We start from the raw sequence: 14,446 nt of genomic DNA, 5'->3' as shown, positions 1-14,446 counted from the left end.
GACAGCAATACACTGCACATATTTTTCATTCATGGCTTATATCACTTCTAGGTATATTTAACCGAACGCAGAATTTCTTCAATATGATCACAGTTTTACCCCACTCTTTTTCTCAACAAAAACAGATAAAACAGTTTGCAAAAAATCATCGCTGAGTAATGACGGTATATTGCAATATAATCAAAATTATTTTCCAAACCCTGTGACTGTGAATATTTGTCTCGTTATTTAACTAAACAATGTTGCACAGTTAGAAAGTTAAAGTTGTGTATATTTTCAAGTAAGTATTGGTTTGGTATGAGCGAGTGTTTATAAGGCCATATATGGATTCGTGCCGCATACTGTTATTATGGTGCCATGCACGTTAAAAAGACAAAGGGAAATTAATGTGTTAGAGAAACTCATAACCAAAAGGCAAGCTAAAACCTACACCCATTGTTTCAAGAACAGCCCCTCTATGGACATGGTCAGTCGGGAATCATCAATTAATATTAAATGACAATAAAACAGAAAATATCAAATTCACGTTCTGTTATGAGAAAGATGCCCAGGAGATAGGATCCCTAAGAGTTGGCACATATAACATTGCTACATTAGCTTCAGTAAAAAACTTAGCTGCTATGGGAAAATTACCGATAATGTCAACTCTATGTAAAGCTCTGTTTTTCGCATTGTACAGAATCGGAAAAATTCGGACTATTTTATCTCGTGAACATACGGAAAAACTTGCATTTGTAACATCTCGACTCGGCTACTGTAACTCTCTCCTATACAGCATACCACAACATCAACTAGACAGAATTCATTCGGTGCAGAATGTCGCAACTCGTCTCATCAATTGCTCTAGCAAATCTGACCACATCACATCACTACTTCCTTCACTGGCTTCGTATTGAGTATCGTATCAAGTACAAACTATGTCTTGTCACTTTTAAGATTATCCAATGCAAATGTCCATACTATTTTAAATTCATTGCGACATCATATAAACCGTCACGTACTATCAGGTCATCGGTGAGCAGTCATCTACAGTGTCAAGATATCATTACTATTAAGAAAACTGATGGCCGGCGGGCATTTTCGATTATTGTCCCAAATTTATGGAACGATCTTCCTCCATCTTTACGTTCGTGCTACAACAGCTACTTTTTAGAGTAAATTGAAAACATTCCCTTTTAACCAATCTTATTAATCTAATCTTATTGTCATTTTAACTTACAACATTTTTTTTAATCCCATTTTAATTGTCATTTCAACTTTGTAAAGCGCCCCGAGACGCAGTGTAGTACGCTATAAATAAAATAAATAATTAAAACAATTCTTGAAAAATATGCATTCAGGTAATGTGAAATTCAAAAAATAAATTGCAGAAAACGGGAGCAATTACACAGCAAAAAAATGCTGTGAAATAGAATAATAATGTGTGTGTGTATACAATAGAAATATCACATTTAAATATTGTACAATACTGGATTTAAACATTCACGTCTCAAATTTTGATTTCCTTGGGGCCTCTAAAAATAGCCTAGCCAACCGCTGGGCTGAATTAATGATATCAATAAATCAATGAAAATTTGTCGAAAATCGGTCTTTTTTTTTGCCTCGACAGTTTTTCGCCTGGAAACCAAGCCAGGTTACTGGTTACAGAAATAACTATTCGAAAAATATCTACATTCTCTACCAGATTCAACTAGTCACAACCTATAAGGACGAATTATGCTGTTAAGCACTACAACCAGACCCCACACATACAGTCATAACCTATCACGACAACCCATTCTTATGAGTTTCTATGCTGTTAAACAATGGATTATGTTTTTGTCTTTTCTACAACAAACTGTTGCCGGTATTATAGATTTTGCTTGAAAACAAAAATTCTGTTGAAATATGACTATCCTATGCTTTCTGTTTTCAGAGGTTCCTCATGAAAAATTTTCTTGCACCTATTTTCGCTGTGTGTAACAAGAACAACCATGTTTTAATAATATGTTAGTGTCGACAGTCCTCGGGGCTAATGTAATTGTGTATTCTAACCTTCTAAACACCGATGGCGTTTGATGGAAAATGCGAAGCATTTCACGCGAGGGACTTTAGTCCCCGAGAGACTGTCCCCCGTCTGCACGTTTCTAATTGATATGAATAATTCATAGTTGATGCTGACGTCTGGATATATCAACATTATGTATGCAAATTTGTTTTAAATAGCTTACTTCCTGAATGTGTCGGTTGTTATTAACGTTATACGTTGTTATACGTTATAAACAAAATGATAAGGTTACGAGGATACAGTTACTCCAACCACGGATCCGTTAGTACCTTCCATGCTCCAACCAAAAAGACAAGGCACTGGTCACTGGTAGCATAGTGGTTGTCGCATCAGACTCATGATCGGTAGACCCGAGTTCAAATCCTACATTAGGCTGAACATCAAAAGGTCGACCCCTACCCTGGGTGAGTGTGCCACAGACTCAATGGGAAGGCCAATTCCACTGGCCGAGATTCATTCAATATGCGAATGTGTGGGAACCTTGGTTATGGTCTGCTTGTGTTCATATAATTTAATAAATTTTTGGCATGGACATAAATTGGCAAACGTGACTTCTATGGCATTTTCAAGTTTTTAGCACTCTGCAACGCATTATTCGCAGCAAGAAAACCAGGTTGCGACAAACCAATACAACAGGTAAAATAACAAAGAAGTATGCAAATGAGATCTGCTAATATGTAGAAGAGTCAGTGTTGTTTTTTGTTTGGATGAACTTCCTTGTACAACTGTATTCCTAATACAAGGACACTGTCAATCACCGAATTGTTCCAGTAAAAAACTTCTGATTTTTAGACAGTACCATGATACTGTTTGTCATACAAGTACTAGCACCAGATGAGGAACTGAGAAACTGCAATGATCCTTGGTGTACAGTTCCTGTGACAACAACTTTACTTCCCGGTTTTTCACAGATCTACCGGTACATACAGTTTGTGGCTCTGGATTAGTTTCAATATCTCTAATAAGGACAAGAGTACTTCTCATATGACAATGATACAAATAAAGTGCAAGAATACAGAAAAATAAGTTTTTATTATCATACATTAATATTATCATGTGAAATTGAACTTTTATGTAGTACTACAGAGAAACACAAATTTATGCTTTGGTTGCCAGCACTTGTCAAAGTAAAAAAAAGTACCTGCGTAATGTTATACAATTGTCAGACCCGCAGAGAATAGTATGCTTTTGTAATATATGCAATTCAAATGGCTTGGTTTTCTGTGAAAAAATTCTGGCTTTGCAACTGCAAAAAAACAAAAAAACATTTAGTCAAAAGTGATCAGAGGTTGTATTTTAAACATGTTCTACTAGTCTAGAATGAACTAATTCCCCAGTCTGTTTCCATTCCACAAAGTTGTCAAATTAATATGCACGGGACTCTGCACAAAAAATATCAAAGATGTGCATAATGCCAGAGTACTTATGTTTTCAATGTCATCAGAATCTGGCCAGCGATATGCAGAAAATTTCACTTGAAACAACAATTGTTTTAAAGAAGAAACCAAACTTACGAAAGTTACAAAATCTTCCTAGAAAACCTGGACTACAGTTACAACGAAAGACTTCGTCTTCGTCGACGCAGGTACCGCCATTAAGGCATGGATCAACTTGTACGCATACATCTGAAATAAGGAAAGTACAATATTCAGTTACATTTAGCGTTTAAGTCCCGCTACATTGTCTTGGTTGGACGTAGGTGAAACCCAATAATTTGATAACGGTAATTCCGGTAAGACATGTGAGGTGGTTTCTAAAAATAGTTGTGTTTCGAATACATGTAACAAATACTAGAAGACTGTATAAGATTTGTAGCATGCTACCCTTTAAAGCTACTCACCTCGAATACAGTGCTGTTGACGCTCGCCCACATCACAGTAATCCCATCGCGTGTTTATATCTTCGGTATAACACCAAGGCCCGTGGTAAACACGTTGCTGAGCTGCACGCTACAACTTCGTGTGTGATATTGCTTGCTGGTCGTGGATTGACTGAGTCTCGGTTACCGGTTAAAATGTTGCTCATTTGGCGTTGGTAATCTTTATTTGGAACTGAGTAACGCCGCAACGTCGCTAGCAGAAACCTCCTGGTATCTCGTTGTTGATGATTGCGGCACCATAGTAATCGCTGATTTTACGGCGGGTGGATCTTCCGAGAGCCCTTCAAGGTTTATAAAACTCAGTTTCCAGGTAGTCAACATACATTAAGTTCTCCCAATCGTAGTATTCCATAAGATGTACAAAAAAACGTTGCTGAACGATTTAAACCGGACAAAAATAGCAGACGAAAATGTGTTTACAACATAAAAATAGTTCGGTAGCCAATGGAAATACCATGTTCATTTGCATATCGACCGTGAAAATACAAAAAAACATTATTGCATGGGTGATATGCAAATTAGTTTTTGTCAAAATAAGTGACTGCCAAAGAGTACCATTACTGTTGTTCAAATTATATTTCACTCGGCAAGTATATTCATTTATTACATATGTACTGCAGTTTATTTTGATTCGTCCATGAAATCAAAATCGGTATTTCCACAACCCATATGCAAAGGAGGTCTGAGAGCAAACAAAGTAGTCCCTTCAGGAGTACAGTTTTTCGAAATAAACAATATTTAGAAGTATGATATTTTCCCCTTGGGGTACATGAATATACTTGCCGAGTGAAATGAAATTTGAACAACAGTAATGGTACTTTTAGGCAGTCACTTATTTTGGCCCAAACTAATTTGCATATCACCCATGCAATAATGTTTTCGGTATTTTCACGGTCGATATGCAAATGAACATGGTATTTTCATTGGCTACCGAACTATTTTTATTTTGTAAACACATTTTCGACTGCTATTTTTATCCAGTTCAAATCGTTCAACAACATTTTTGGCATGTCAGGTGTACATCACATGGAATACTACGATTGGAAGAACTTAATGTATGTTGACCACCTGGAAACTGAGTTTTATAAACCTTGAAGGGCTCTCAGAAGATCCACCAGCAGTAAAATCAGCGATTACTATGCAGCCGAACCATCAGCATCGAGATACCAGGTTTCTGCTGGCGACGTTGCGGCGTTACTCAGTTCCAAATAAAAATTACCAACGCCAAAAGAGCAACATTTTAACCGGTAATCAAGACCCAGTCAATCCACGACCAGCAAGATCGCACAAGAAGTTGTAGCGTGCAGCTCAGCGACAACCGCTGTCGACGAAAGTCATCCCGTCAGTGGAGTACCGCAGTTGTACGGCATGTTTGCGGAACTTTTAACTTCAACATAAACTGTGTATCATAGTCGTCCAGTTCAAGTTCTGCTTCTGTCGTGTTCCCAACTAAACGTCAACGAGTTATTTATTCGGACAGTGACTCAGATTAGACGTCTGATTATTTTAATTTCATGATACAAACAGTGACACGCGTTCTCCTTGGCGCGTTCTACACTGACACGCGCTGCTAGGGCGTAACACTTATATTGGAACATATTAATGGGCAATGGGGTTCCCCGACCTAAATTCCATCTCGGTTTGCACGTTCTTTCTCTAGTACGAAATAATCAAGTATGGAACATATGTAATAATAACAGAACCCCACACCCTCCCCGTGGCTTTCGTTGCGTATGGAAGTTATTTTCTCTCGAGATGCGGTGTATTCTGCTGTACTTTCACTCGCTTCGCTCGTGAAAGTACGGCCGCAGGATACACCGCATCACTCGTGAAAATAACTTCCATACGCAACGAAAGCCACGGGGAGGGTGTGGGGTTCTGTCATAGTACCCCAAGAAAAAAATATCGTACTTCTTAAATATAGTTTATATTGTATGTTTCGAAAAACGGTACTCCTGAAGGGACTACTTTGTTTGCTCTCAGACTCATTTGCATATGAGGTGTGGAAAGACCGATTTTGATATCAGGGACGAATCAAAATATACTGCAGTACATGTAATAATTATTAGAATTATGGTAATTTAAAATGTACTTTTTCTGGTATGCGAAATGTAGTTATATTATTTTTGAACATAATATTTGTATTTGTGCTAAACTTTCCAACATGACACTTTTTCTTTGCTTTGTTGACTGCCTATAAGACAAACTGGCTTCCAAACATGACAATCTTGAGGGTGCCATATCTGCATATGATTTTGCATGTGACAGGCACCTGGTGTCTAACATCTTCATGTTGCAAAGTAGTGTCTTGAACTCCTCCATAGGCTTTTCAAACATCTGTTTTTCACCTCATCTATTCCTGCGGTCACATTCTTCCTCCTGTAAACACTTGTGTTGTGATTCGTATTATATGAATCATTCATGAAATATGCCATTGCTGAATATTGGGTGTTTCTAAATGAAGTAACATTAGTTACACCTATATTACCAGTGGTGTTCGACGGCGGATTCAAATACACACTCATTTGGGCAGCAATGACAAATTACGAGCTAGAGATAGGCGTTCATAGAGTATGGATGGACCTAGCTAAGCCATACCTAGTTACTAGTATCCATGGCCATATAGACATACCGTTACGACAAAACTAATAGCGGCGCTAATACGGAATGTGCTACTAAGATGTAAATATTGTGTCAATAATATTTATTTCAACAATAGCTTTCTTCGAAAACGCAAATTTGCCGTATCCATTGCCATCCTCGTATCATTGTAGTACGATGCCAGGGCGATACTAGTATATATACACGCTTTATTCTCGTGTTGTGTTCATGCTTGCTTTGATAAAAATATAATATCCACTGCATAACATTTCCACACGTTCAAGATGATATAATGATCAGCAGTTCGGACGCAGTCCACAAACGAGTACTTATGGATTAACGTCCGTACATCCGTGTGTACGGACCTATATATTAGACATGCCTGGAACAATTACTTCAAACATAACATCATACATAATACTATATATATATATATGCACATTAATTTGTTTCACGTTCTGATTCAAATGGCCGAATGGTGGTCATTTTTGTGCTAAAAAATAACCAAAAATCAAGCACTTGCATTGTGGCATGTAAGGATTTATTTTGTTCAAACTTCTACATACATTAGCCATTATCGGTTCCTGATTCACGTCATTTTATTTTTCAGATCAGATTCAAAATGGCTGACTGGCGGCCATTTTGTTTTTATGAATGCGCTTCTAGAGCCATAGCTCTGACATGCTTTGACTGATTATGTTCAAATTGTGTATATTCATTTTACATTATGTTATTAATATATAGATGTATTAAAAATGGCCGATTTAGTTTTAATTAATGCTCTGCCAGAACAATATCTCCCAATTTGGACAAGTACTTGTTTCACAACATTTTAATGTTAAAAATCATAATCATACTCCTGACATATTCCAACTATATAACTATGAACAAAACTATATATCTTAAGTTTGATAACTACCGGGGACTTCGCCGCCATGCAGTATTTCTTCCAATTAGATGTTTGTTAGGTTTTCACAGTGCATACAACATTAAGCATGTCAATGGGGCCCAAGTTGTCATACATCTATTTCATAATTAATGAGGCCACATGATTATCATTGGGATAGCATGAATGAATCAGTAATAAGTGGGCAAAATGCAGTTGGTTTTACCCGGATAAATTATTGAGATATGTTTTTTGACTAACAAAATTAACCATATACTCAATATCTCATGAGGTTACATTAATTTATTTTTAGCTAAATGTTCGGCTGTGACAGGTGTTCCTGTTCAATTTTGCAAGACACACAATTATTGCATTGCCATACGACCTCTATGTGACTGTGACCGCATGTGATTCGAAGTCACATGCCGTACTATGACAGAACCCCACACCCTCCCCGTGGCTTTCGTTGCGTATGGAAGTTATTTTCACGAGTGATGCGGTGTATCCTGCGGCCGTACTTTCACGAGCGAAGCGAGTGAAAGTACAGCAGAATACACCGCATCTCGAGTGAAAATAACTTCCATACGCAACGAAAGCCACGGGGAGGGTGTGGGGTTCTGTTATTATTACATATGTTCCATACTTGATTAATTCGTATTAAAGAAAGAACGTGCAAACCGGGATATCGATGAAATTTAGGTCGGGGAACCCCATTGCCCATTAATATGTTCCAATATAAGTGTTACGCCCTAGCAGCGCGTGTCAGTGTAGAACGCGCCCGGAGAACGCGTGTCACTGTTTGTTTGAAATTAAAATCAGACGTCTAATCTGAGTCACTGTCCGAATAAATAACTCGTTGACGTTTAGTTGGGACCACGGCAGAACCAGAACTTGAACTGGACGACTATGATACACAGTTTATGTTGAAGTTAAAAGTTCCGCCACAGAATTGTGCATTGGCAAACATGCCGTGCAACTGCGGTACTCCACTGACGGGATGACTTTCGTCGACAGCGGTTGTCGCTTAGCTGCACGCTACAACTTCGTGTATGATGTTGCTTGCTGGTCGTGGATTGACTGAGTCTTGATTACCGGCTAAAATATTGCTCTTTTGGCGTTGGTAATTTTTATTTGGAACTGAGTAACGCCGCAACGTCGCCAGCAGAAACCTGGTATCTCGATCCTGATGGTTGCGGCTGCATAGCAATCGCTGATTTCACTGCTGGTGGATCTTCTGAGAGCCCTTCAAGGTTTATAAAACTCAGTTTCCAGGTGGTCAACATACATTAAGTTCTCCCAATCGTAGTATTCCATGTGATGTACACCTGACATGCCAAAAATGTTGTTGAACGATTTGAACTGGATAAAAATAGCAGACGAAAATGTGTTTACAAAATAAAAATAGTTCGGTAGCCAATGAAAATACCATGTGCATTTGCATATCGACCGTGAAAATACCGAAAACATTATTGCATGGGTGATATGCAAATTAGTTTGGGCCAAAATATGTGACTGCCTAAAAGTACCATTACTGTTGTTCAAATTTCATTTCACTCGGCAAATATATTCATGTACCCCAAGGGGAGATTATCATACTTCTAAATATTATTTATTTCGAAAAACTGTACTCCTGAAGGGACTACTTTGTTTGCTCTCAGACCTCATTTGCATATGGGTTTGTGGAAATACCGATTTTGATTTCAGGGACGAATCAAAATAAACTGCAGTACATATGTAATAATCATTAGTATTTTATGTAATAGTTTTTTTTTATTTTGTGCCACTCGTTGTTTTTGGCGGGGGTTCTAGATCCTGAAATTCCTGTCTATATTTAACTGACTAATCTGATCAAGCACACCATCTATCTATCGCTATGTTTTGCAGATTCGTATTTGCTAATATTATCCATGTCGTAATTGTTTTTATTGAGTGCAGCTGGTGTTCATGTTTAATCTTGAACCATTAGGCTAAGGAGTCTGAATTTCATCACTTATTCTGTTCAACCTATTTTTTACCAACTTCTATGTTACCTGGATAATTGAATAAGTAGTTGGTTTCAACAAATCGCCATATTTGCGAATTCGCACTTCGTAAATGTGTTCTTGAAAGAGTTGCATGTTTGGATGTGACATATGTATTTGTTCAATGATGCAGAGCAAACAATTATTGCATCGCAACACGACCTCGATGTGAATCGGTCCCAGCCACAAAGTCTTAAGTACATCACTCATCCTGTGACACACATTTTTTTTACCCATTCCTATGTTTCCTGAATAATTGAATAAGTCGTTGATTTCAACATATCGTCATTTTTGCGAATTCGCACATGCTAAATTTATTTTTGAAAAAGCTAAATGTTCGGCTGTGACAGGTGTTCCTGTTCAATTTTGCAAGACACACAATTATTGCATTGCCATACGACTTCTATGTGACTGGGACGGCAATTATATGATTCGAAGTCACATGCCATATTGATTGATATTTTATGTCGTGTGTGTGTTTTATAAGCGCCACTACTTTTTATGCACCACATCCTGAAATACCTGTCTGTGACACTGACTCATCTGATCCAGCACACCATTTTTATCTCTTTCTTTTGCAGATTCTTATCTGTTAATAGCATTTATGACGTAATTTTTTTATTGAGTGCAGCTGGTGTTCTTGTATACTCCTGCAGAAAACTAAAACATAGCACTTCATACGACCCCAACAGGATTCGAACCCGCAATCTTCTGATTCGAAGTCAGACGCCTTATCCATTAGGCCACGGAGTCTGAAGTGCATGATTTTTCCTGTGCTACGTATTATTTAACTGTTCCTATATTTGTTATTGAAACAGTTGCATGTTTGGATGTGACATATGTCCCTGTTCAATTTTGCAGAACAAACATTTATTGCATCGCAATACGACCTCGATGTGATTCGAACCACGGCCACAGAGATTTAAGTACATCACTTATCCTGTGCCACATCATTTGTTTTACCCATTACTATGTTACCTTATTAATTGAATAAGTCGTTGATTTCAACATATCGTCATTTTTGCGAATTCGCACATGCTAAATTTATTTTTGAAAAAGCTAAATGTTCGGCTGTGACAGGTGTCCCTGTTCAATTTTGCAAGACACACAATTATTGCATTGCCATACGACCTCTATGTGAATGGGACCGCAATTATGTGATTCGAAGTCACATGCCTTATTGATTGATATTTTATGTAATGGTCGTGTGTGTTCTTTAAGCGCCTCTACTTTTTTTGGTCCAGATCCTGAAATACCTGTCTGTTACACTGACTCACCTGATCCAGCACACCATTTTCATCTCTTTCTTTTGCAGATTCTTATCTGCTAATAGCATTCATGACGTAATTGTTTTATTGAATGCAGCTGGTGTTCATGTACACTCCTGCAGAAAACTAAAACCTAGCAGCTTATACGACCCCGACGGGACTCGAATCCGCAATCTTCTGATTCGAAGTCAGACGCCTTATCCATTAGGCCACGGAGTCTGAAGTGCATGATTTTTCCTGTGCTACGTATTATTTAACTGTTCCTATATTTGTTATTGAAACAGTTGCATGTTTGGATGTGACATATGTCCCTGTTCAATTTTGCAGAACAAACATTTATTGCATCGCAATACGACCTCGATGTGATTCGGACCACGGCCACAGAGATTTAAGTACATCACTTATCCTGTGCCACATCATTTGTTTTACCCATTACTATGTTACCTTATTAATTGAATAAGTCGTTGATTTCAACATATCGTCATTTTTGCGAATTCGCACATGCTAAATTTATTTTTGAAAAAGCTAAATGTTCGGCTGTGACAGGTGTCCCTGTTCAATTTTGCAAGACACACAATTATTGCATTGCCATACGACCTCTATGTGAATGGGACCGCAATTATGTGATTCGAAGTCACATGCCTTATTGATTGATATTTTATGTAATGGTCGTGTGTGTTCTTTAAGCGCCTCTACTTTTTTTGGTCCAGATCCTGAAATACCTGTCTGTTACACTGACTCACCTGATCCAGCACACCATTTTCATCTCTTTCTTTTGCAGATTCTTATCTGCTAATAGCATTCATGACGTAATTGTTTTATTGAATGCAGCTGGTGTTCATGTACACTCCTGCAGAAAACTAAAACCTAGCAGCTTATACGACCCCGACGGGATTCGAACCCGCAATCTTCTGATTCGAAGTCAGACGCCTTATCCATTAGGCCACGGAGTCTGAAGTGCATGAATTTTCCTGTGCTACGTATTATTTAACTGTTCCTATATTTGTTATTGAAACAGTTGCATGTTTGGATGTGACATATGTCCCTGTTCAATTTTGCAGAACAAACATTTATTGCATCGCAATACGACCTCGATGTGATTCGGACCACGGCCACAGAGATTTAAGTACATCACTTATCCTGTGCCACATCATTTGTTTTACCCATTACTATGTTACCTTATTAATTGAATAAGTCGTTGATTTCAACATATCGTCATTTTTGCGAATTCGCACATGCTAAATTTATTTTTGAAAAAGCTAAATGTTCGGCTGTGACAGGTGTCCCTGTTCAATTTTGCAAGACACACAATTATTGCATTGCCATACGACCTCTATGTGAATGGGACCGCAATTATGTGATTCGAAGTCACATGCCTTATTGATTGATATTTTATGTAATGGTCGTGTGTGTTCTTTAAGCGCCTCTACTTTTTTGGTCCAGATCCTGAAATACCTGTCTGTTACACTGACTCACCTGATCCAGCACACCATTTTCATCTCTTTCTTTTGCAGATTCTTATCTGCTAATAGCATTCATGACGTAATTGTTTTATTGAATGCAGCTGGTGTTCATGTACACTCCTGCAGAAAACTAAAACCTAGCAGCTTATACGACCCCGACGGGACTTGAATCCGCAATCTTCTGATTCGAAGTCAGACGCCTTATCCATTAGGCCACGGAGTCTGAAGTGCATGATTTTTCCTGTGCTACGTATTATTTAACTGTTCCTATATTTGTTATTGAAACAGTTGCATGTTTGGATGTGACATATGTCCCTGTTCAATTTTGCAGAACAAACATTTATTGCATCGCAATACGACCTCGATGTGATTCGGACCACGGCCACAGAGATTTAAGTACATCACTTATCCTGTGCCACATCATTTGTTTTACCCATTACTATGTTACCTTATTAATTGAATAAGTCGTTGATTTCAACATATCGTCATTTTTGCGAATTCCCACATGCTAAATTTATTTTTGAAAAAGCTAAATGTTCGGCTGTGACAGGTGTCCCTGTTCAATTTTGCAAGACACACAATTATTGCATTGCCATACGACCTCTATGTGAATGGGACCGCAATTATGTGATTCGAAGTCACATGCCTTATTGATTGATATTTTATGTAATGGTCGTGTGTGTTCTTTAAGCGCCTCTACTTTTTTTGGTCCAGATCCTGAAATACCTGTCTGTTACACTGACTCACCTGATCCAGCACACCATTTTCATCTCTTTCTTTTGCAGATTCTTATCTGCTAATAGCATTCATGACGTAATTGTTTTATTGAATGCAGCTGGTGTTCATGTACACTCCTGCAGAAAACTAAAACCTAGCAGCTTATACGACCCCGACGGGACTCGAATCCGCAATCTTCTGATTCGAAGTCAGACGCCTTATCCATTAGGCCACGGAGTCTGAAGTGCATGATTTTTCCTGTGCTACGTATTATTTAACTGTTCCTATATTTGTTATTGAAACAGTTGCATGTTTGGATGTGACATATGTCCCTGTTCAATTTTGCAGAACAAACATTTATTGCATCGCAATACGACCTCGATGTGATTCGGACCACGGCCACAGAGATTTAAGTACATCACTTATCCTGTGCCACATCATTTGTTTTACCCATTACTATGTTACCTTATTAATTGAATAAGTCGTTGATTTCAACATATCGTCATTTTTGCGAATTCGCACATGCTAAATTTATTTTTGAAAAAGCTAAATGTTCGGCTGTGACAGGTGTCCCTGTTCAATTTTGCAAGACACACAATTATTGCATTGCCATACGACCTCTATGTGAATGGGACCGCAATTATGTGATTCGAAGTCACATGCCTTATTGATTGATATTTTATGTAATGGTCGTGTGTGTTCTTTAAGCGCCTCTACTTTTTTTGGTCCAGATCCTGAAATACCTGTCTGTTACACTGACTCACCTGATCCAGCACACCATTTTCATCTCTTTCTTTTGCAGATTCTTATCTGCTAATAGCATTCATGACGTAATTGTTTTATTGAATGCAGCTGGTGTTCATGTACACTCCTGCAGAAAACTAAAACCTAGCAGCTTATACAACCCCGACGGGACTCGAATCCGCAATCTTCTGATTCAAAGTCAGACGCCTTATCCATTAGGCCACGGAGTCTGAAGTACATGATTTTTCCTGCGCCACGTAATTTTTTCAACTGTTCCTATATAAATGTTCTTGAAATAGTTGCATGTTTAGATGTGACATATGTACATATATCAGAACAAACAATTACTGCATCGCCATACGGCCTCGATGTGATTCGGACCACGGCCACAGAGTCTTAAGTACATCACTTAACCTGTGCCACATCATTTTTTTTACCCATTACTATGTTACTTGAATAAGTCGTTGATTTCAACATATCGCCATTTTTGCGAATTCGCACATGCTAAATTTATTTTTGAAATAGCTAAATGTTCGGCTGTGACATGTGTCTCTATTCAATGTTGTAAGACAAACAATTATTGCATTGCCATACGACCTCTATGTGATTCGAAGTCGCGTGCCTTATTTATGTTATAGTCGTGTGTGTGTTTTTTTAAGCGCCACTACTTTTTTTTGGTCCAGATCCTGAAATACCTGTCTGCTACACTGACTCATCTGATTCAGCACATCATATTCATCTCTTTCTCTTGCAGATTCTTATCTGCTAATGATGTAAAGCCCAATAAATTATTCATGAATGTCAAGCTCTGTTCGATTTT

At 38.1% G+C, this 14,446-nt stretch overlaps 6 non-coding genes across 6 annotated transcripts; all 6 read right to left on the bottom strand.

Moving 5' to 3' along the window:
* Window positions 1-10,114: 10,114 nt before the first annotated feature.
* TRNAR-UCG (transfer RNA arginine (anticodon UCG)) lies at window positions 10,115-10,187 on the bottom strand. The gene has a single exon. It is a non-coding gene; the product is annotated as a tRNA-Arg (tRNA).
* A 661-nt stretch (window positions 10,188-10,848) lies between these two features.
* Window positions 10,849-10,921, bottom strand: TRNAR-UCG (transfer RNA arginine (anticodon UCG)). The gene has a single exon. It is a non-coding gene; the product is annotated as a tRNA-Arg (tRNA).
* A 661-nt stretch (window positions 10,922-11,582) lies between these two features.
* On the bottom strand, window positions 11,583-11,655 carry TRNAR-UCG (transfer RNA arginine (anticodon UCG)). The gene has a single exon. It is a non-coding gene; the product is annotated as a tRNA-Arg (tRNA).
* A 660-nt stretch (window positions 11,656-12,315) lies between these two features.
* Window positions 12,316-12,388, bottom strand: TRNAR-UCG (transfer RNA arginine (anticodon UCG)). The gene has a single exon. It is a non-coding gene; the product is annotated as a tRNA-Arg (tRNA).
* Window positions 12,389-13,049: 661 nt separating this feature from the next.
* TRNAR-UCG (transfer RNA arginine (anticodon UCG)) lies at window positions 13,050-13,122 on the bottom strand. Its single transcript has one exon. It is a non-coding gene; the product is annotated as a tRNA-Arg (tRNA).
* A 661-nt stretch (window positions 13,123-13,783) lies between these two features.
* TRNAQ-UUG (transfer RNA glutamine (anticodon UUG)) lies at window positions 13,784-13,856 on the bottom strand. The gene has a single exon. It is a non-coding gene; the product is annotated as a tRNA-Gln (tRNA).
* Window positions 13,857-14,446: the final 590 nt, after the last annotated feature.

Source organism: Saccoglossus kowalevskii, chromosome 2 (genome assembly GCF_978046115.1).
Source record: "Saccoglossus kowalevskii chromosome 2, keSacKowa6.1, whole genome shotgun sequence".
NCBI classification, from domain to species: Eukaryota; Metazoa; Hemichordata; class Enteropneusta; family Harrimaniidae; genus Saccoglossus; species Saccoglossus kowalevskii.
The sequence above is the reverse complement of the archived record's forward strand: the minus strand, read 5'-3'. Positions and strand labels throughout refer to the sequence as shown.